This window comes from Cupressus sempervirens, chromosome 7, assembly GCF_028749045.1.
Source record: "Cupressus sempervirens isolate cs-2001-9-10 chromosome 7, ASM2874904v1, whole genome shotgun sequence".
NCBI lineage: Eukaryota > Viridiplantae > Streptophyta > Pinopsida > Cupressales > Cupressaceae > Cupressus > Cupressus sempervirens.
Window position 1 is genome coordinate 626,875,549 of NC_143124.1, and position 22,475 is coordinate 626,898,023.

Consider the following 22,475-nt stretch of genomic DNA (forward strand, 5'->3'; position numbering starts at 1 on the left):
CACCAAGTATCTAAGTCCAATGCCCTTGATCCTCACCCAATCCATGACCATCAGCTAATCCCTTGCACATAGCATGGTTGCTCGTTGCTTGCGCGATACCAAGGCATCCAATGACCACTGCACACTAAAAACTCAATCACATATTAGTATTATTTTCCATACTTTCCTTACCCTAGCTTCCCACCCCTTATCTTACCCAACCCTTATTTTTTTGCACTTTTTTCATAAACCTACATTCCTGCGAGCCTTAAACCTCACAATCCCATGGAGATATGTTCCTACAAGATTGCCCTTTGACTTTACCCACCCTTTGCCCATTTGACTTGCATTCCTACTTGCGTTCCTACACAAACTTACCCTGGCGATCCCATGGATCCATGTTCCCATGATATCACATTTTTCCTTTTCTCCCCCTTGGTCAAACCTATCCAGTTCCTGCATTGACCTTGTCCTTGCTGGGGGATTGCATCCCTATAGAGTTATTCATGTTTTTTCTTGCGAGAACATGATCTTTCCTATCTACCATCATTCCCACCAAAAATTTCTTTCCTAAATTCACAATCCCATGAAACCTACTTTCCCATCTATTTTTGCACCTTCACCTAGCTATTCTTGTAGGATCAATATCCCACTGATCTCGCATGCATTCCTGTCGGACCTGAGTCCTCAGGATTGCATTTCCACTTTTGTGGGAATGCTCTAAGCTACTAAAAATAAACAATCATAGAGAATATTTTGACCCTATCAAATGATCGAGCATCCATCGCACTCATACTCATCGCACCACATCTGATCGATGCTTAGATCATCCAATTGTTGTCATCATAAAATCCAACTCAAAGTTCTTGGCAGTAATATCTCCTCATCCGTATGAAAGAAAATGAACCTTTCTAACCCTCTTCCAGCCCCTTATAGACCCCCTGATGCCCTAGCTGCCTCTTCAAATCCTCCAACAACCTCCTAGTGCTTGCCACCCTTCTTCTTCCTCCCATTTCTTTTTCTTTTTACCTTTTTTTTTCCTCTTCCATGTCCTCTTACTCCCCACAACCTCACTACAACTTTTTCAAGAAGTTGTTGTGCCTCGTGTTCTTTCCCCGCCATCTTCCTTAGGGGGCATCACCTAGTCCATTCTCTCCTCTTCTATTTAAAACTAGGGCAACCATGTTCCCTTAGCCAATTTTCTTCATGTCGTTTATATGCAAACTTCTTTGAAATAGTGTTGTTTCAATACTATGTCAAAGATGGGCAAAATGTAGACACCTAAATCCGATTACATCACTAGGTAATCATATTTAGTTATCTCTTAAGACATTATTGATTAAATATTTATTATTTAATTAATTAATCATCATCCCCTAGTTTATTTATTTATTTAAATAACTATACTCCAATTGATAAAATCAAATGATAACCCAAAATTAATTTATCAATTAAATACCCATTCCTCTATTAAATTAAATAAATTCTCAAATCTATTTAATTTAATCCCATATCCCTATATTATTAAATCAATCATTTAATAAAATATCTAAAAACCGTTAAAGCATCCCTAAACCCTATCCTAACCCCTAATCCAACCCATTCACCCATACTAACCTCACTTAGCCACCTAACTAACCCATCCCATCAAAGCTAAGCTACTTGCCCTCCTCACCTCCTTTCTAAGCTAATCCTAATCCCCCTCCTAAACATGTGCACAACTTTCAGGAATGGTTAAGACTTGCTAACCCAAGCTAAAGTCAAAAGATCTCCTCCCCTCATCCTCCAACATTTATGACTCTTACATCCCCCTTTATGACTCTTACATGCCTCTTACATACTCAACCTCCCTCTTTACTCCCTTGACCAACCCTTATCCTATCCTCTCACACTCATCCTCCTTGTGACAAGTATCACTTCCCTATTGGCCCTAAACAAGCACAATCCATGTGCTCTCTTTTGAGTGCATCTTGACCCTCCCTCACCATTCTGTCATCCTTGCATCCTGACCATCCATCTCTCTACCCTTAGGCTATATATGGGACCCTCTCCTTTCACAAACATTATCCACCTTTCATGCATAGTTATAATGCTATTTTGAGAGCCTAAAAACTACCAAAATACTATCATAATGTTGAAATCCCTCCATACCTCCATTTTTTGATACCCTCATCCACACACACATTTGGTGAAAACCCCCATCCTTTGGAAGCTTGAGCACAATGTGAGTATACATCACCTCCCATTAGGGACATAGCTTCGTCATCATGAGAAGCTCTTGAGGAGTTTACCATTCTTGGTTTACTTTCATCTATATTGTCTTCTTTGGTCCTACCTTACGTGTTAGCTTGTTTAGTTGTGTTAATACTCTCATTTAATAGTTAATATTCATGTTGCATTACTAGATTAGGTAATACACCTAGACCCAAGGACAAAATTGTAATTGGTACAAAATTAGTATTCAAAGATAAGTTGAATGAGAATTGAGAAGTTTCAAGAAACAAAGCAAGGTTAGTTTGCAAGGATTATTCTCAAAAAGAAGGTATTGATTATGGAGAGACTTTTCTTCTGTTGCAAGGCTCGAAGGTGTTATAACACTACTTACATATGTAGCACAAATAGGATTAAAAGTATATCAAATGGATGTGAAATCAACATTCTTAAATGGAATCTTATAGGAGGGTGTCTACATTAAGAAACTAGAAGGTTTCATAGATCCTAACAAAAGGGATATGGTTTGCAAATTACACAAAGATTTGTATGGTATCAAACAAGCCCCTAGAGCCTGGTATGAAAGATTGCATAATTATCTCATAAATATTAGTTTTCAAAAGACTAATTATAACAACAACCTATACATCAAAGAAGGGTCAGATAAGAAGATAGTGTTTTGATAAATCTTTGTGGATGATACATTATTTACTAGAAATGATGACTTGTATAAATCCTTTTCTATGGAAATAAGTAAAGAATTAGAAATGTCAATTTTGGGAGAGATTAAGTGTTGGCTTGCAAATTCAACAAATGAAGGATGGTATCTACATTACTCAATTAAAAATCATCAAGGATATATTGAAGAAATTTGGAATGGAAGATTCTAGAGTAGTTTTAACACCTATGTCTACTAGACATAAGCTTTCCAAAAATGATGATTCCAAGTTGGTAGACTAGACTGCATATAGATCAATGATTGGAAAACTTTAGTATGTGATACACACAAGATTTGATATTGCATTAGCAGTTGGTATGTTGACAAGATTCTCTTCTAATCAAAAAGAAAATCATATGATGGTAATAAAAAGAATCATGAGATATCTAAAAGGTACTAAAATTATGGTTTGTAGTATAAGAAAGGAGGTGATTTTGGATTGAAACCACTCAATGATGTTGACTAGGCAAGAAGTGTTGATGGCAGGAAGAGCACTAGTGGTGGAGCATTCTTTCTTAGAAAGAGGCTAGTATCTTGGACAAGCAAGAAGTATAATTGTATCTCTTAGTCTATAGTGGAAGCATAATATGTTGTAGCAATAGTCAATTGTTCCAATATTGTTTGGTTCAAACAATTGTTGTCAGGTATAAAGGAGGAGAGCAAGGACCTAGTTGTTATCTTCTGTGATAACACCATTACTATCAAAATATCCAAAAATTCATTGATGCATACCAAGACCAAGCACATTGTAATAAAATATCATTTCTTGAGAGAATTGGTGCAAAACAAGGAGATGATATTAGAATATGCAAATACAAAAAAAAATTGCAGAAATATTCACCAAGCCATTGCCTAAGGATGCATTTTTGTATCTAAGAGGTAAGCTAGGGGTCATTCCCATATTTGAAGCTCACTAATCAGATTTTAGTGATGCATCAACTAAGAACTTTGAAGATTAGTCAGGTTGATGTAGTGTTGACAGAGAAGATTGCATATGGATCAGTACATCAGGTACATAAAAAATATAGTGATTGTTGTCTTTGGAATACGATGTCAAAGAGGGAGAATTTTTCATATTAGAAATTAGAAATTTTGAGTTAGATGTCAAAGAGGAGAGTTTGTTATGAAAAAAAGAAATTACAGTCAAACAAATCAAAGAGATTAATGTCAGAGGGATTTCACACTGATAGAGGAATTTCTCATGGATGAGAATCAGAATGAAACTAAGGATATTATCGTTAGTTCTATTTGTTCTCTAAAAATTTCTTTGCATTGTGACATGTTTTTTTTCCATTAATGCCAAAGAGGGAGATCGATGAATACAATTATTCAATTGTATGTTTTCTTTGATGTTACACAAATGTCAAAGTTTTGCCAAAAAAATAGTGTTAGTCAAGCTCACTTGGGTGTTGAAGGAAGTTTCCTATCTATGTCAAGCATTCTAGAAAATTTTGGAGGTAAATAGTGTTAACTGAGCTCACTTGGTTACCAAAGGAAAGTTGGCATGGAACCAGAGTTAATTAAGCTCACTCAATTACCAAAGCAAGTCTAAAGAAAATTCTTTTTTGAGTTAGTGTTGACCGAGTTGGGTCGACTAATGAATAATTTTCCTATATCAACATATTGGATCTAATAATTTTGTTGGTTAGTTCTAGCTAAATCAAGGGATAAATAATATTTTATTGAAAGTGTATTCAAGACAACTTGACAAGGTGAATCATATAAGGTCAAGGATTGAAAAAGATAAATTAAGGAAGTGGATTGGAAGGATATTAGAGTATTTGAGTTAACCAAGTTGCAAAGAACATTCTAATCAAGGAGAATCAAGTATTCAAGCCATAATAGAGATCTAAAATCAACAAAGACACTTGCATCAACAATCAATTCAAGTCATTGTTGCTCTCTAATAATTGTAGTAGTGAATCAAATAATTTAACAGAGTTAGCCTAACAGTTATTTTCCAAATCCTCTAACAAAGCGGCATTGTTATATTGAAGTGTCCAAAGACCTCTAACAAGGGAACTCCTAATAGGTTGAATTAAATCCTTTAATAGGGTCACACCTAACAGTGTGTTTTGTAACCTTTAACAGGGTTGGATCCTAATAGGGCTCACTTTAGAAGAGTGAAAAATAATAACTAGTTGCAATTGGTAGTTTTCCCAAATTGGGTTTCCACGTTAAATCTTGGTATCTCTTGTGTTCATTCTATTTTCTTTATGATTTTTTAACTAATTTAATTAAGGTCAAACACACTAAACATCTTAAGAAGTGATTATTTCAGTGTTTACCAAGTGACAGTAATTCTTAGTGTAAATTGAGTGTTCCTGTGTTAACCAAGTTACAACATTGTTTGAGTTCAACAGAGATTTGGTTTTGTATTGTAATAACATCTTAAGGGATTGTGGATTTTTTGTTTGTGGTAATTGATTCACCCCTCCCCTCTTAGTTACTCCTGTTATATTTCCAACATGTACAAAAGCATCACCACATATAAAATTTGACAAAATGTTGATGGGTGCTAACACCCTATGTCTAAGTTGCCATTTTAGCCACTTTTTGATATCATTTCATTTCATTACATGGGTAGCAACTTTTTGAAGTATTTTCTCAACATATTCAATATAATTTCATACTCTTCCACATTTTGTCAAAAATTCTTAGTTGAAAATTTCTGAAGTATTTTCAACAAATCCATTCTTGGAAAATCATGCAATCAATGCATTCCATGACCTTAAACATATTTGAAGACATTGTGTTAAGTAAACCTCATGACTAGAGAGTGCTTCCAATGTATTACTTCATTGTGGAAGAAGATATGTTGATTTGGTCAAATCCATAAATTATTTTTTCTCAATGAATATCAGATTTCCTCTAAGTAATCACATAGAGGTTAAGGAGTATATAAGTAGTCAAGCTGAGGGATTAACCTTTTTAATGCTTCTTTAAACAAAAACTTGACATTTCCTCTAAGTCCTCACATAGAGGTTGAGGAGTAAATAAGTAGCTAAGCTGAGGGATTAACCTTTTTAATTCTCCTTTAAACAAAAACAACTTGAATTTGCAAGAAAAAATTGGCTTTATGATAAACCACTTAAGAAGTTGATCATTTTGCATTTTTTTAGCAAAGACAGAGTTACCAATCAACCAAGTTGATAAACCTCATTTTACTCTATATTCATATTATTTTTTAAAATAATCTTGTTGATTTATTCACCTCATGCATGCTTTCAATTGGTGTTATCATTGAAGTTTCTTCCCTCTATCTTGCATATAACTATGCTTTTCATTGTAAATCATCACCCTTTTAATACTTCTATTACATACTCAAGTTTCTCACTAATTTAATTTGGGCATTATTGTCCACTTCATCTTTTGGGATTCCTCTAATACATTTTATTGTTTATTTGAATTTTTTCTTAAAATCTTGATGTTGATCCCCTATACAATAAGTTTTAATTTTCTCTTGATAATTTTTTGCATTTCATAGGTTTCTTTTGCTTTTCATTGTTATAGAGCATTTTAGGAATGTTTTGCTGGCATTTTATTTGATCTTGTCTTTGCACTTGATATTTAGGCTGAAAAGTAAAACACTCATGGAATTTGCATACCTCATTAAAAATGAAATATAAATTTGCATTTCAAAGATCTCTAGCAACTGCAATATTTTTTTTTTTTTTTTGTGATCTACCTAACACTATGTTTGTAACTTTGCACACGAAATATATTGCACCATTTTTCAATGAGATTTTTTCTTGCTAATTTTTATGATCGTTCAAGTTTTCCTAAAAATTATACTATATGTTTTTAGTTCTTTTTATTTGTTACAAGTTTTTATGATTGTCTTGCATAATTATGCTAGGTTTCAATATTTTGGAAGCATTATAAAGCATTTTTTAGGTTTTTGCAATATTTTACAATTTAAGTAATATTTCCTAATGTGGTAGAATGAGACCCATTATTTTGCATTGCATTAGTTGTGAGCGTAATCTAGAAATCATGAACAAGTAACTATATTGTATCTACTGAGTTGTGGACTTGTCATTGCTTATTGTAGTTAGATGGTTTGGATCCTCATACTAGTAGGATGACAATAAAAATGTATGATTGTGTCAAATCCATAATATACTTCTTACTGGGCTATTTCGTCACATGAATTGATGAACTAGGGTAGACTTGTAGGTTTTTTGTAATGGAAGGAGTAGTTGGAGTGCACTATGTTTGGGTAAATCACTTTACAAAAATAGTTCCTTTTTATTTTGAAATGAAGCTTTTTGGAATTGATTCATAGTAGGAGTGCAGAGTAAATGTGTAGGACCAGAAAAATGGGTTAAATGCATAACACACTATGAGCAAATCACAAACCCAATCAACATGTATTAGCACCCACTAGTCTACCATGAAAGCCAAACTAAACAAAAGAAAGCAAACATAATCAAAAACTCCCTTTTCCATTTGTAGCATTTTCTTCTTTCTTCTCCAAATGATTGTAGCTCCAAAGTTGCCTATAGTGCACACAAAATTGAAGCAAAAGCCTATGATAGTGATAATGCCATGAGAATACTTGAAGTGTGATTTTATGTGAGAGAGAGAATGAAAAATGAAAATTAGTAGAGACTCAAAAACTCAAAGATTCAAGGACTCAAGACTTAAGCATTCTAGCCTTAAAATGAGAGGAAGGGTGTCCATTTTATAATTTTCATGTAGGGTGAGAGCATTGGATTTGTCACCCACAGACATGTGATGTGGCAAGAGATTCCTATGACGCATATGATAGAATAGCCAAATGTAATATTCTATGACACATGAGAGTCAAATTTGGCTAAATGTGGAAGAGAATCTATGACACGTCATAAGATTCCTCAACCCACTTAAAGCCAAGAATCTATGATGAATAAGCCAAATAGGGACATGCGTAAGAGGTAATAATATTTGATTATGACAAATCTCAGCCCAGTGTTGAAGGAGAATCCATGAGGTGTTACATCCAAGTGTCATGATGACGCAATATTTTATGGAATATTTGAATTAAAAATCCTTTTATTCCACAAAATAAGAATTAGTAGAAAATGGATTTAATGATGAAAAATGGAACTTAGGAAATTAAGAATTTCCATGGTTTGCAGATAATGAATCAATTAATTAATGAAATTAATTAATTGAGGATGATAATTGGGAAGAATAATTCAAAGGAATAGGATTAAATTATGGGTTATTTAATCCTATAGAGAAAATTAGCAGATGATTGGCCAAATTGATTAAATGAATGCGACTGTATCCTTTGATGAAAATGTGACAATGATGGATATCAAATAAGATGATGAAAAACCATGGTCAAATTAATTGATAGATTTAAATTGATAACATGCCAAGGACGCATGACATGAATAAATTGAAATGTAACATTTAACCGACATTGTAAATGCTACAGGATTGAAATTGATTGATAAGGTTCGATCCTAATAACACTGAAAAACATTGTCAATATTATTAAAATGGTTGATGATGCCATGATCTGACATTGAAATCCTCAACAACGTCAAAGATTGAATGACATGAATGATATTTTGACCTAGCACTGAGAGCCATGACAGTACTAAGGTCAAATTGATAAGATTGATAAGTTGATAGGTTTCCAAGGCACTGAAAGCCACAACAATGCCTAGGAGCAGATAAATGATGATTGTTTTGAGATGTTTGATATGTTTTGGGTTGATTAGGACCAATTTTGAGTGATTCTAAGTTGATTTCATATCATTTTGAGTTGATTTGATATGATTCTGAGTTGATATGAAATTGATACGAAAGGGGATACAAATGACAAAATATGGTCAATCTGGCCAAAAGATCAAAGTTAGTAGAATGAGAAAATGGGACAAATTAGCATGAAGAAGTGATGAAGTCGTAGATGTGAACCATTTTTGAGTGTCTACATTTTGCCCCTCTTTGATACAATGTGATTTAGAGCATTGTATCAAAGAATACCTGATGAGAAAGCCACAACATGCCCCAGTAGGGATGATATATATGGGTGCCCCCTCGAGAAATTGACTAAGATAAGCATATGATAATTCAATTTATCGACAAAAAGAAGACAAAACCATATCAATTGATGGATCGCAAATCAGAACTAAGATGTGAAAGTTATGAGGCCTAGAGTGCAGAACAGGGTCAATCTGTAGCCCGAGAATAATTGCATGGGTTACCACTCAAGAAAGAAAAAAAATGATGAAAATGATAGTTCATGTTTTTAATAATGAAGATATGAATCCAACACAACTTATGGATTGTAATTATGAGTTAAAATGCAAAATTTATGGGCTCCGGAGTGCAACATAGGGGCTCCGGGAGCAGTTCTAGGTATCCTAGGTCCCCAACTACGCCCAAACCTCAACCAAGTGCATCATTGACACACTTGGTAAGCCCAACTACACCATGATAGTACCAAGTGCATCAATTAGGCACTTGGGAAGCCCAAGTGGTCTTAGAAAGTTCAAAAAAGTGCCCAAGAAGGCTCTGGGGGCCAAAATCAACATGACGGGGGGCAACTAGGCGCCCAAGAGTAATTGCAAGGATTAACACTCCATAAAGTGACCAAACAATGAAAATTATAGCTCATTTTTTTCACAAGGAAGATATGAGTCCAACGCAACTGACGGTTCGTAAATCAGAGTTGAAACGCAAAAGTTATGGCCTCCGGAGTGCAACCTAGGGGTTCCGGGAGCAATTCTTGATAACCTAGGTCCCCAAGTGCGCCCAAACTCTACCAAGTGCATCAATGACACACTTCGGAACCCCAACTATGCCATGATAGGGAAAATTGTGCCCTAAAAGGCTTCGAGGCCCAAAATCAGCCCAATTGGACTCAGAATGACCCGAAACTGTGCGTGCATGCCCAAAATGATGTAAAGATGTCATAACATGAGGGGAAGCATCAAAAATTGTCATATTTGGTCAAAGATGATGAGACAAATGTGAGACTGAGGTTGAACTAGGTGGAAAGCCATAGAAAGGTGATTAACAGTGCAGGATGAGGCAGGAATGCATGAATGCAAGATGAAGATGATTTGGTGGATTGAAAGACATGATTATGGTGATAGAGCATGAGATGAAGAAGAAAGATGAGATGAGGAGATGTTAGTATGATGAAAAAACTTTTGCTTCTAGAAAGTGCACTATATGTCAAATGGAGCTTTATTTTGATATGGCAAAGGGAATGCAACGCATCATGGCATAAAGGGACAGAGCGCAAATGCAAGCCTTTTGCGTAAACAAGCACGATGCAAACAGAGAATGACCTTATCCTTCCTGAGGCATATGTACATGCCCCAGACTCTCAAAGGTACATTGTAATAGAAAAAAATAGAAAAAGATGACCATGAACCATCCTGGCCACTCTCATAGATCAATTTATATCATCGAGTAGCATAGGGACATGATCAAAGAAAAAACAAAGCAAAAATAAATCACTCACTAAACAGCGTGAGCCAACAGTTATCCTTGTCCATTATTACCTGCTTTTTAGTGTGTTAGGTGTGTAGATAGTGTTCAACATGTTGATAATGTGATAGTTCTTGTTGTGGATTCAGTTGATAAGTTCATAGTGACATGTTTGATTGATTGTTGGTTCATGCTACACAGATATTGTGATTGGCATTGAAGTGTAGTGCTTATATTTTCAATCTACAAAGTGCAAGTGTGAACGCAAAAGGGATGGTTATCCACAGTGAATATGTACAAGGTTTATTGCAAATTTTTGACGAGTTTTGTGATTTTTAGAGTTTTTGAGGATATTTGATTTTTTTGCGTAACTAATTTCTTCAGGACATTTTACGATTTTTAGTGATTTTTTCAGGACATTTTATGATTTTTAGGAATTTTTTCAGGATCATATTTGAATTTTTAGTATTTTTTTCAGGACATTATGTGATTTTTAGTGATTTTCTCAAGACATTTTATGATTTTTAGGGATTTTTTTAGGATCGTATAAGCATATACAAGTGTTAGCTCCAATCTATTATGCGATAGATCCAATGGATAAAAAGTACTTAGGGGTATGCCCCTAGTTCAAATTCAAACTTATACACCATGTAGGTAATATGCCCCAGACAAGATGCAAATTATGTACAAAGGCACATGACAGAGTGGGTGTGTAGACTAGTGATGCTTAGGCAGGGTAACAAAGGACATTAACCAGGTCGTGAGCCATGATAAGGGACCAAGGATGTCTTGCAATATGAAGGATATGATCAAGGAATGATAGAGGGGGGAAAGACCAGATGGAATCCTGATAGATGGAGGAGCGACACTGATTACACATGGCACCTATTTGCTAGGTTTTCACCATGGTACTTGCCCAAAGTGCCTGTTTGCCAGGTTTTCACTTTTGGACGGAATTTTTCTCTTGACTCAAATTTTCATGCCAAGACGCCTGTTTGCCAGGTTTTCATCAAGGCACCCTCTTTTTCTCTTTTTGCTTTGTAACTAGAAAGTGGAGTTGGCTCCCCAAAATATGCCAATGTGTTCTCTTTAGAAGAAATTGTTTCTTTGTGATCTTCAGTCATAATGCCTTCAAAGCCTATTATGAGAGTGTCATCATCGTCAAATTGATCAAAAATTGGTGGCCCAAGTTGGTCCCAACCCAAAGGTTCAGGATAACTTGAGGAGATGTCATCATCAGTGTTGAATGGGCTTTGGTTGAGGGTAGATATATGGGTAACTGATTCAACTGGGTCATTGGGGTTATGCTTAGAGGCTAGGGGATTGTTGGTTTCAAGTGGGATATCCTCAGATGCCTTTTCATCGTTTGAAATATCCATAGTCTTACATGTAGGTATCGTGGTACTAGGAGGACCTATTCGTAATGGTTTAAATCCAAGCCCCAAACTAGGAGGTTGTCCTTTTGTAGTGATGGGTTCAATTATACCTTATTTTTGAGATCCAAGACCACTGTAGCCATTATAGCCTTGTTTTTGCATGATAGGAAACCCAAATCCATAGTTGCTAGGAGATATCAAAGTGGGTTGTCATTCTGCTTTTGCTTTCTCAATACATACAGATGTATTCTCATTGATAGAAGTATCATTCTTTGTACTGATGGGAGAAAGTTGTGATTCCCTAATGTGAGAGACTTGAGACATAAAGTACTCTCCACACCCATTGTCTTCAATCTTCATCTATCCCTTGGCTTTACTGAGTAGTATATCGGCATCCACATACTTAGAGGAATTTGTGGGTTGTGCTTCATTATTTGTTGGGATTTGGTAGGCAGTAGCATCTCTTAGATTAGCACAGAACTAGAAAGGATTTGGATCGCCAAGGATGGTAACCTCTATGTTGTGATATGAAAACTTTAGACATTGATGATATGTAGAAGGGACTGCTTTCATAGCATGAAGCCAAGGGCATCCTAGTATCATGTTGGAATTCATTTCGATGTCTAGGACATGGAACAATGTGTCTTCAGTAGTTGGACCAACTCTGACAGGTAATGTGATGATGCCCCTAGAGAAGCATTCACCATCATCATAAGCTTTTATTGTGATTCTTTGAGAGGGATCCACATCATCTTCAGAATAACCCAAATTGTTGACAACCTTAAGAGTACAGTTGTCCAGTCCTGCTCCTCCATCTATTAAGACATGTCTGACTTTGGCATTATGGATGAAGACTTCAAGATAAAGGGGATCATTATGGTTAGGTTTTTCCTTAGGAATATCTTGAGGGGAAAAGGTGATATGCTGTGACACGGATAGGTTCCCAACCATGGCTTGGAACTGGGAAACATCAATGTTATCTGGGACTACTGACTCTTTAAGGGCTTGCTCCAGGATCTTATGGTGTCGGGGAGATGCACGCAATAGGTCCAAAATGGATATTTGTGCAAGGGTCTTTTCGATTTGTTCAACAAGGCTATAATCAGATCAAGTAGGAGTAGTAGGTCTACTTGGGGGTGCAGGTCTAGTAGAAGCAGTAGGTCTAGATGGGGCTCCAGGTAGGGTGATCTTGCTATGACGTGTAGTGATAGCACAACGAGGGTCTTCAGCCTTCAATGTGAATGTGGATATGCGGAAGTTAGACTCATTAAAGCAATTGATGGTGTATTCATAGCCAGTGCATGTGTAATTCACATTACCTTGTGAGTTCAAGTTTGAACTTGAGGGTTTCTCTTTGTCATGATTACCCAAAGGATCTTTGAAAATAATATGATCGGAGTTGGATGCTAACAGTGATGGATCAACTGTGATTACACCATCATCAATAAGGTCTTGTATTGCATATTTCAATTGGAAGCACGATGAAGTCTTGTGTCCTTTGGTGCGATGGTAATCACAATACTTTTTGTCATCCCACCAATCTGCTTTAGTTAATGGTTCATCTTTGATTGGGGGTAGCTGCAGGAAGTTATTACTCAGTAACTATTGTAATGCCATCTCAAGTGGTATTCCCAATGGTGTGAATTTTCTATCCTTGGTTCTAGGATGTCTTTTGTCTTGTGTGGAAGTCTCAATTTTTTGTTTTTGAGGTGTTGTTTGATTAGGAGTTTGTGAATTTGTAGGGTTTACACCTTTCAAAGTCAGTTGAGGTTGTGTTGTGCTAATCGTGCGGGCATCCACAATGCCATCATTAGTCACATTCTTGTTTTTGGACAAAAATTTTGCCTTGTCATTAGACGAGTTGGTGTTTGTGTTTTCTTTGTTTATCTTGAGGATTCCCTTACGGATAAGAGCATCTTCAATACTAGCCCCTTTTTTCATGAGTTTAGAAATAGTGCTTAGACTCTTGATTTTGAGTTCATACATTAAGTCTGGGACTAAGTTTTCAATGCATAGGTTTACTTGTTATTCTTTAGGAATGTCTAGTGAGCATTGACTAACTAAGCTTCTCCAACGGAGTAAGAATGTGATGAATGGCTCTCCTATCTTCTGTTTAGTTGAGCAAAAATCAGAAAGTGTCACCTCATTTTTAATGTTAAAGGAAAAGTGGGAGATAAACTTGTCTGCTAGCTCTAACCAAGATTTGATATTACCAGGAAGTTTGGAGTACCATTCAAGTGCGGGCCCACCTAGAGAATGAGGGAACAATCTCATAAGGTAAGTGGGTTTATCACTGAGTTCAGTACATGAAGCACAAAATTCTTGGATGTGGTCAATAGGGTTGCCTTTTCCTCGATATTTTTCAAATCTTGGAGCTTCAAAGTGTTTTGGGAATCGAGGCATATAGAGACTTTTATCGAATGGATTAGGACGTAGGTCCCTTTTTGTATATAGAGCCTGTTTCTTTTGGACTCCCAATGCGTCGACTTGTTTGGAAAGTTGTTTGAATTGTTGTAATAGTTCTTCATTTGGGTTTTGCATGATGGTCTTTCCTTCAAGTCTTTTGTGTCTATGAGTAGACTGTTTGCTATGGCGAGAACTATGTCTACTTGGTTCTGACATTTCTGTGTCTGATGAGTCTGATGAAGTGTCACTAGGTGGTGGAGGTATGTTGGCACCTCGAAGATAGAAAGGTCCTTGTTGTTGGGGAACTTGTTGTGGCATTTGATGTGGCACTTGTTGTGGGATTGATTGTGATTGTTGTACCATGTTTTGTTGTTGTTGTTGGGATACCTCTATTGGTTGTATGTGAGACCATGTATGTACTTGTTGTTGTAGAGGTATTTGTTTAGGTTGTTGTGGCACATGTTGTCGTTGTAACAAATGTTGCTGGTATGTGATTTGTTGCTCAAGGCATCTTTGGCATTCCAATTTTTGCTTGAGTTGCTCTTGTTGTTGTTGGAATTGCTGCTGAAATTGTTGTTGATAAATTGTGTGTAAGTCAAGTGGGTCCACATAGGATTGTGTATTAGGAACGTTGGATGTTTACCTCACTTGTGATTGTTGTCATTGTGTTTGATCTTGTTGTTGATATGTGGGAGGTGTGTCAAGTGAATGTAGACTTGGTTGTGCCTTGGAAGTGTTGAGTCCTTGTACCATTGTAGGTTGTTGTTGTCGTGGGGGTTCACTAAGTCCTTGAGAATTGAACATCATGTTTGTATTGTTGTTTTGGTACCTTTGTGTTTTAGATGTTTCTGCTTGTGACATCATATTGACTTGACTATGAGATAAATTTCTATTGGTAATGGGTGTAATGTCAATAAGACTTTTCCTTTGTGTGTCCATAGGGATGGTTGTGCTTGATGTTTCACATGTTGTATTTATGAGAGGCTCCATAGTGTTTGATGTCGTAGCACTGGGTAAAGTTAGGAGCAAAGGTGTACTTTGTTGATTTGCCTCCAAATAAGGTATGTCTGGCATCCCTAGAGCATGGGTCCCTTTAGGTGCATCTTTTTGTTACATCATGTGACTAAAATCAAGTCTTAATGTCCTTTTGGGGTGTTTAGGGATTGGTGGTATTTCATCAAACAAGGGGTTGACATTGATGTGTTTAAATGTACTTTGGAGGATTTCAATTGTTGGTTCTTGATGGGATCTTATAGGTGCCATTATTGTGTTTGAAAACTCCAAAGGTTGTTTTCCCTTGTCTAAGTCCAAATTTATCATGGGTTGGATGTTTTCAATTGTTGTGTTGGTTTGATTTTTGGACTTAGGACCTTCCAAGTTTGGGTTAAATTTGACAATTTCTTGAGCTGCCAAACGTTTGAAGTTCTTGCAAAAAAAATTTGTCTTGACATGCCATAGCCATTTCTTCATCAGTGATGCCATAATTAGTGTCAGAGTCATCACTTAGGTGTACAATACCTTGTTGTATGTTTGATGTGTTAGGTTGGCTGAATTCAAATGAATGTGATTGTTCATCTTCAGGTGAGGTTGGTACACTTCCTTCTCCTGGTGGCATTGGCACAAATATATGTTCAAAGTCAAGACTCCATTGAACCATCCCATGTGTGGGGGAAGTTTTTGGAGGAAATCTCATGGTAGGTTTATTGTTCAAGGTTTTTTGTGCCATAGCTTGAGGATCTTGCGGATACATGTTCAAGGGGTCTGCTAGTAATGGTTGCGATGCCTCGATTTGGTCTTCGTCAAAGGTTTGTTGGATTTTTTTTTTCTCTTTCTTGGTCTTGGATGAGGTTTTGGTGGTGCTTGTGCCTCAAAAAAAAAAGGTTGATAGAGTTCCTTGGGTCTCTGAGCTAATTGTCTCCTAGTAAGTGCTGGCATGATACCTAAGAGTGCAAATGCAATGGAATTTTTGAGTGTTTTAGGTGATTTTAGAGTGGTGGGTATGCAAGATATGAGTGTTTTTGGGATTTTTAATTGTTTAGGAATGTTATGAAATGTGAGTAAATGCTAAATGAATTATGGTTTTGATGTGCAAAGTGAAAATTTCCTAGGGATATTATGCAAATGCAAATGCAAGGTGATGTTTTGAAGTTTGACTAGAGGGGATCAAAATGACTCTAAGGTATGCAAAATGACAATTAGGGTTATGTTTTGGACTTCTTAAGGGTACTAAAGGTTGATTTATACAAGGTGTATCATGTAAAGGATGATGTTCTAGGGTTCACAATGACGTTTGGGACATGCAAAATGAGGGTAAATGCTCAAGAAGGCAAATTTGGTTGATGGACAATTTGATAGGGTTTGGTAGTGAAAATGATGTTAAGGATTTTGATCAATGAAATATGAAGGGGATATACTACTAGGGTAGGTCAAAATGATGTTTGGGGATGCTAGGGATATGATTATGCTATGACAAGGGTATATGGAAAGTTTTGAACTTAGATAAAACCTTTTGAAAGTATTTTGCCTAAGAGTTTAACCTTGTGATAAAGGACTTTGGATCTTGACCAAAAACTGATAAAAGATGAAAAAACCAAATTGATAAAAGATGACAAGGTAAAATATATCAAGCCATAGACAGATTTTGACCCAAGAAAATGATAAGAAAAGATAAAAGGACTAGTCAAGATCCATTATCCGTCAACACTAGGAGATACTCTAAGACATACTTTTTCTAGATTTTTGACTAAATTCAAAGGTTTTGGGGGTTCAAAATGACATTTTGAGGACTCAAAATGATGGTGATGCTGAGTGGATATGTGATACAGATAATTCCTATGATGCAAAAGGGGATTCTGGGTGCAAGATACGGTTTTGGGTCAAGTGCAGAATGGGGAGGTCTAGAGGCTCCTAGATGCAGTTTTGGGGTCCTAAAGTGCAGTTCAGAGGCCCAAAATGGTCATGCAGGTAGCCAAGTGCACCCTAATAGTTCCAAGTGCACCCTAATAGTACCAACTATTCCATTGACACACTTGGAACCAGTTTGGCCGCAGTTGGTAGTTTCTGGGCGCAGTTGGTAAACTGGGCTAAAACTGAGGCAATTCTGGAAGCTATGGTTTCAGGATTGATGTCACAGAGAGGTAAATGGTAGAGGAAAGTGTTAGGGCCAATTTGGATGCTCAAAATGATGATTAGGACACTCAAAATGATGGATAAAGTGTTCAAGATGATGAATAGGTATGTAAAGATGCAAGGTGATTAATGCAAAGTGTTGATTTTGAGATGGGAATGCAAAAACTAAGGAAAGTGAACTGAACCTAAATGGATGCAATATGAAAAGTAATAGATACTAAATGAGAGCTAAAAGGTGCAATATGAAGTCTATATGATGCATGAATGAGGCCTATACTAGGGTGAATGCAAGTGAATTCTATGCAAGTGTGAGATCTACGTTTTGCCAAGCACATTTAGGAGCACAAGTCACCATGTTTTCCAAGGTTTGAGTGTGTTGAATCAATGTTTGCAAAGTTTGATAAACATTGAAATGTTTTGACAATGTGTGAGGTTTTGACAAGTTCAAATGATATCCAAGGTGTAAATTTAACAATTTGGCTTTTATCTTGATTATGTTTTACACACACGCAAGACACATTAAGACAAGAATAGTTGTTGTAAAAGTTAACAAACACACCACAACCTAGGCTTTTAGGACTGCATCTACTGAATTCCTACTTGAATCGAAGTTCAGTCATGCTTATCTAGAGTGGACAACCTAGGATCTTGGCACCATAGGCTCCCCCTTATAGCGCACTCACTTCTCGGGGCTACCAAGATCCACTTCCTAAGGGGCATGACTTCCCAAGGGATTGTTGCCTCTACTAAGGACCACGAGAATGTAGGATGTCTTCACGGGCATGGGTGACCCCTTGAGCCAGTGGATAGAAAGGATTTTATCTGCTAAAACATGGTTTTTAGTAAGGGCATTTTGTTCAGCAAGTTAATGATAAACTTCCGCAGAAGGTCTCCCAGCCTCGAGAACTGGGGTTTGACGCACCACAAGGGTACTGGAGGAGAGCTATCACACAGCAATACCGCCAACATAGCTTTCACTGTAATTGAGTTTTATATAGTGGCTAGAATGTTGACCTGGATTTGGCCTATTACCGCTCTGAGGTCGTCCCTTGGCATACCCAATATCAAGTATCTTGGTCTAAGGCAGGCCTCCTATAGAAGTTACACAGATTTCTCTTACACCCAAGATCCACGAATGGCGAGGGGAGAGGATACGTCCAATGCAACTCCTAGGGATCTAACATCGTAGACATGTTAGGCAGAAAAGAAAAAGGTTCTTTTTAAGCACCAAACAAAATGTTATCTAATCTAGGAAATCCACACACATAGTTTTGAAAGACACACAAAGTCTTCGACAACGTCCTGCAAAGCACACACATTAGTAGTTTGTTATGATCATATCTTCATCCAGTGATCGCCACATGCTGCAAATAGATCATCAATAACACAAAATCACCTAATCTATGTCCTAGAGAGTGATAGGAGCTTGAAATGCAAATTTTTATTGATGCATGTGCTTACGATGAACCTAGGTGTGCTCTGACAGTGCAAATTGCTCCCCAGAAGGCCAAAAAGCTTTGAACATCCCCAAGTGTGCCCAAAAAATGAAGACTGCATCAATGATGTAGTTGGGGCCCATTTGGGCACAGTTGGTAGTTTTAGGGTGCAGTTGGGAAGTCAGGTGCAAGGTGTGGGGAAATGGGTGCCTAGTCAAGACCCAAAAATTGAAATTTTCAGAGCTACACTCCCAAGTGTGCCCAAACAGTGCAAACTGCATCAATGATGTAGTTGGGGCCTAGATGTGCATAGTTGGTAAGTTGGAAATAGCAGAAAGAGGCTTTGGTGTCTTCTGGGCTCCTAAAACTACTCTTAGGGGTCCCAAGTGCGCCCTGACAGAGCAGAGTGCGCCTTAGGAAAGAAAGCTAACAGAATGTATGAAACAACAGCATATAAGAATTTTATTGGACCCCCTGATTAATCTATGTGTGAAAAGGAAGAGCAGATAGTTGTTATACCCTTCCAAGTGAGCTCCTTCCTTGCACCTACAAGCACAAACAAGAAAACCCAAGATAGATATGCATGTTCACGTCGGGTTCACCAAATGTAGGACCAGAAAAATGGGTTAAATGCATAACACACTATGAGCAAATCACAAACCCAATCAACATGTATTAGCACCCACTAGTCTACCATGAAAGCCAAACTAAACAAAAGAAAGAAAACATAATCAAAAAATCCCTTTTTCCGTTTGTATCTCCCATGTTCTTCTTTCTTCTCCAAATGATTGTAGCTCCAAAGTTGCCTATAGTGCACACAAAATTGAATCAAAAGCCTATGATAGTGATAATGCCATGAGAATACTTGAAGTGTGATTTTATGTGAGAGAGAGAATGCAAAATGCAAATTAGTAGAGACTCAAAAACTCAAAGATTCAAGGACTAAAGCTTAAGAATTCTAACCTTAAAATGAGATGAAGGGTGTCCATTTTATAATTTTCATGTAGGGTGAGAGCATTGGATTTGTCACCCATAGACATGCGATGTGGCAAGAGATTCCTATGACGCATATGACAAAATAGCCAAATGTAAGATTCTATGACACATGAGAGTCAAATTTGGCTAAATGTGGAAGAGAATCTATGATGCATCATAAGATTCCTCAACCCACTTAAAGCCAAGAATCTATGACGAATAAGCCAAATAGGGACATGTGTAAGAGGTAATAATATTTGATTATGACAAATCTCAGCCAAGTGTTGAAGGAGAATCCATGAGGTGTCACATCCAAGTGTCATGATGATGCAATATTTTATGGAATATTTGAAATAAAAATCTTTTTATTCCACAAAATAAGAATTAGTAGAAAATGGATTTAATGATGAAAAATGGAACTTAGGAAATTAAGAATTTCCATGGTTTGCAGATAATGAATCAATTAATTAATGAAATTAATTAATTGAGGATGATAATTGGGAAGAATAATTCGAAGGAATAGGATTAAATTATGGGTTATTTAATCCTATAGAGAAAATTAGCAAATGATTGGCCAAATTGATTAAATGAATGCGACTGTATCCTTTGATGAAAATGTGACGATGATGGATATCGAATAAGATGATGAAAAGGTAGACCAAAACCATGGTCAAATTAATTGATAGATTGAAATTGATAACATGCCAAGGACACATGACATGAATAAATTGAAATGTAACATTTAACCAACATTGTAAATGCTACAGGATTGAAATTGATTGATAAGGTTCGATCATAATAACACTGAAAAACATTGTCAATATTATTAAAATGGTTGATGATGCCATGATCTAACATTGAAAGCCTCAACAACGTCAAAGATTGAATGACATGAATGATATTTTGACCTAGCACTGAGAGCCATGACAGTACTAAGGTCAAATTGATAATATTGATAAGTTGGTAGGTTTCCAAGGCACTAAAAGCCACAACAATGCCTAGGAGCGGATAAATGATGATTGTTTTGAGATGTTTGATATGTTTTGGGTTGATTAGGACCAATTTTGAGTGATTTTGAGTTGATTTGATATGATTCCGAGTTGATTTGATATGAATCTGAGTTGATATGAAATTGATACGAAAGGGGATACAAATGAAAAAATATGGTCAATTTGGCCAAAAGATCAAAGTTAGTAGAATGAGAAAATGGGACAAATTAGCATGAAGAAGTGATGAAGTCGTAGATGTGAACCATTTTTGAGTGTCTACAAAATGAAAAAGAAAAGATACAAAAAGATATTAAAAAAAAGATGCATCCTAATGTATGAAGTTTGGAGTTAATGAAAAGTAAGTTTTTTTTGTATTTGCTCTCTTATTTTTTCTTTTAATATAACAGTTTGATTGCAATCATTATATCATGTCATAATACTTACATTTTGATTTGATTTTCATTAGGGTATATGGAGGTCTAAACCCTCTAAAATATGGCTTTTGTTTCACTTAATCTCATTTAGTTTTGACTAAGATATGGGTATTTTGGTGAAAGTTGTCTAAACCATTACAAAGGTGATGAAGGGTGTTCCCCTTAGTACCATAAACCATAATAGAAACAAATAAATAGCAGCAAATGCAAGAGAAAAATATGGACTTCTTATTTGTGTTGCAAATGTGAAAGTATAGAATTCACAAATACAATATACTAACCACATGGGCACCTTCAGTACAGTAATCTACAAGACAAGTTGCAAACTACCACCTAGAGTTGTTGTAGACAATGTTCGGGCCTTTCTTAAATAGGCAATTTTATGCTCCCCAAGAAGGTTCTAGACATTGAAACTTAATTCCTAGGGCCGACAGACCTAGCAATACATATAGAGTTGGCCAAATAAATCTTTGACAATTATTTTAGATATTTCATGTAGCCCAACTTTGAAAGGCCATAACTCACAAATCGTTGCTCTAATTGGCTATTATAACCATTTTTTAGAAACACCAACTCATGATCTATAGGCTTGTAATAGTGCAAGCATGCTTTCATCAAGTTTTTAGACCTCATCCAGGCACTCTAAAGCCTCCAACAATGAGCCTAAAGATTTTTCTACAAATTTTTCCACCAAAAATCTGCAATAACTTCTCTGATACTTAAGCTGGAGCAATAAGATTTTTATTGTAGCCTTATACTCTAAAATGGACCTTCATGTAGAAAATTAGAACATTCCAAGCTTGTATGAGAAAGTTACTAAAAATAGCAAGTTCCCATAAATAGTGACCACCCTATCTACTAGTCCTTATTAAAATAGAAAAGAATAAAAAGAAAATATTTTTGGGTGATGCAATATTGCTCTTACACCTAGGATGCTCTTGCATCAAAGGGTAAACTAAAATTCTGCAAAATGTAGTTTCTCATTGTCCACATACTTCAAGGATCCATATTGAGTTGGCTAATGTGAAATATGGTAAATGTTAGTATCTTAAAATGTATAGGTCACCATGCAATGGAAGGTTCATGTTTTAGATAGAAATGAAAAGTGATATATTGTCTCGATTTCAGAATGGGCAGTAGTTCCACAAAAGAATTTGTCTACACAAGCGAGAGGTAAGTGTTAAGAGTATTTTGAGGGATAAGAGAAGTATATTGGAGATTTAAGGAATGAAATTTTTGTAGAGATTATGTTTCTAAGGCAAGGAATGATTTTTTATTGTTGTTGAGATATTTGTAGCTATTATGCATTGAACAGTAAAGTCATGGAGTTTTGATTTTTTGAGAGGAGTTGTTGATGTTAGAGTGTGAATGTGGGGGTTTTTGTG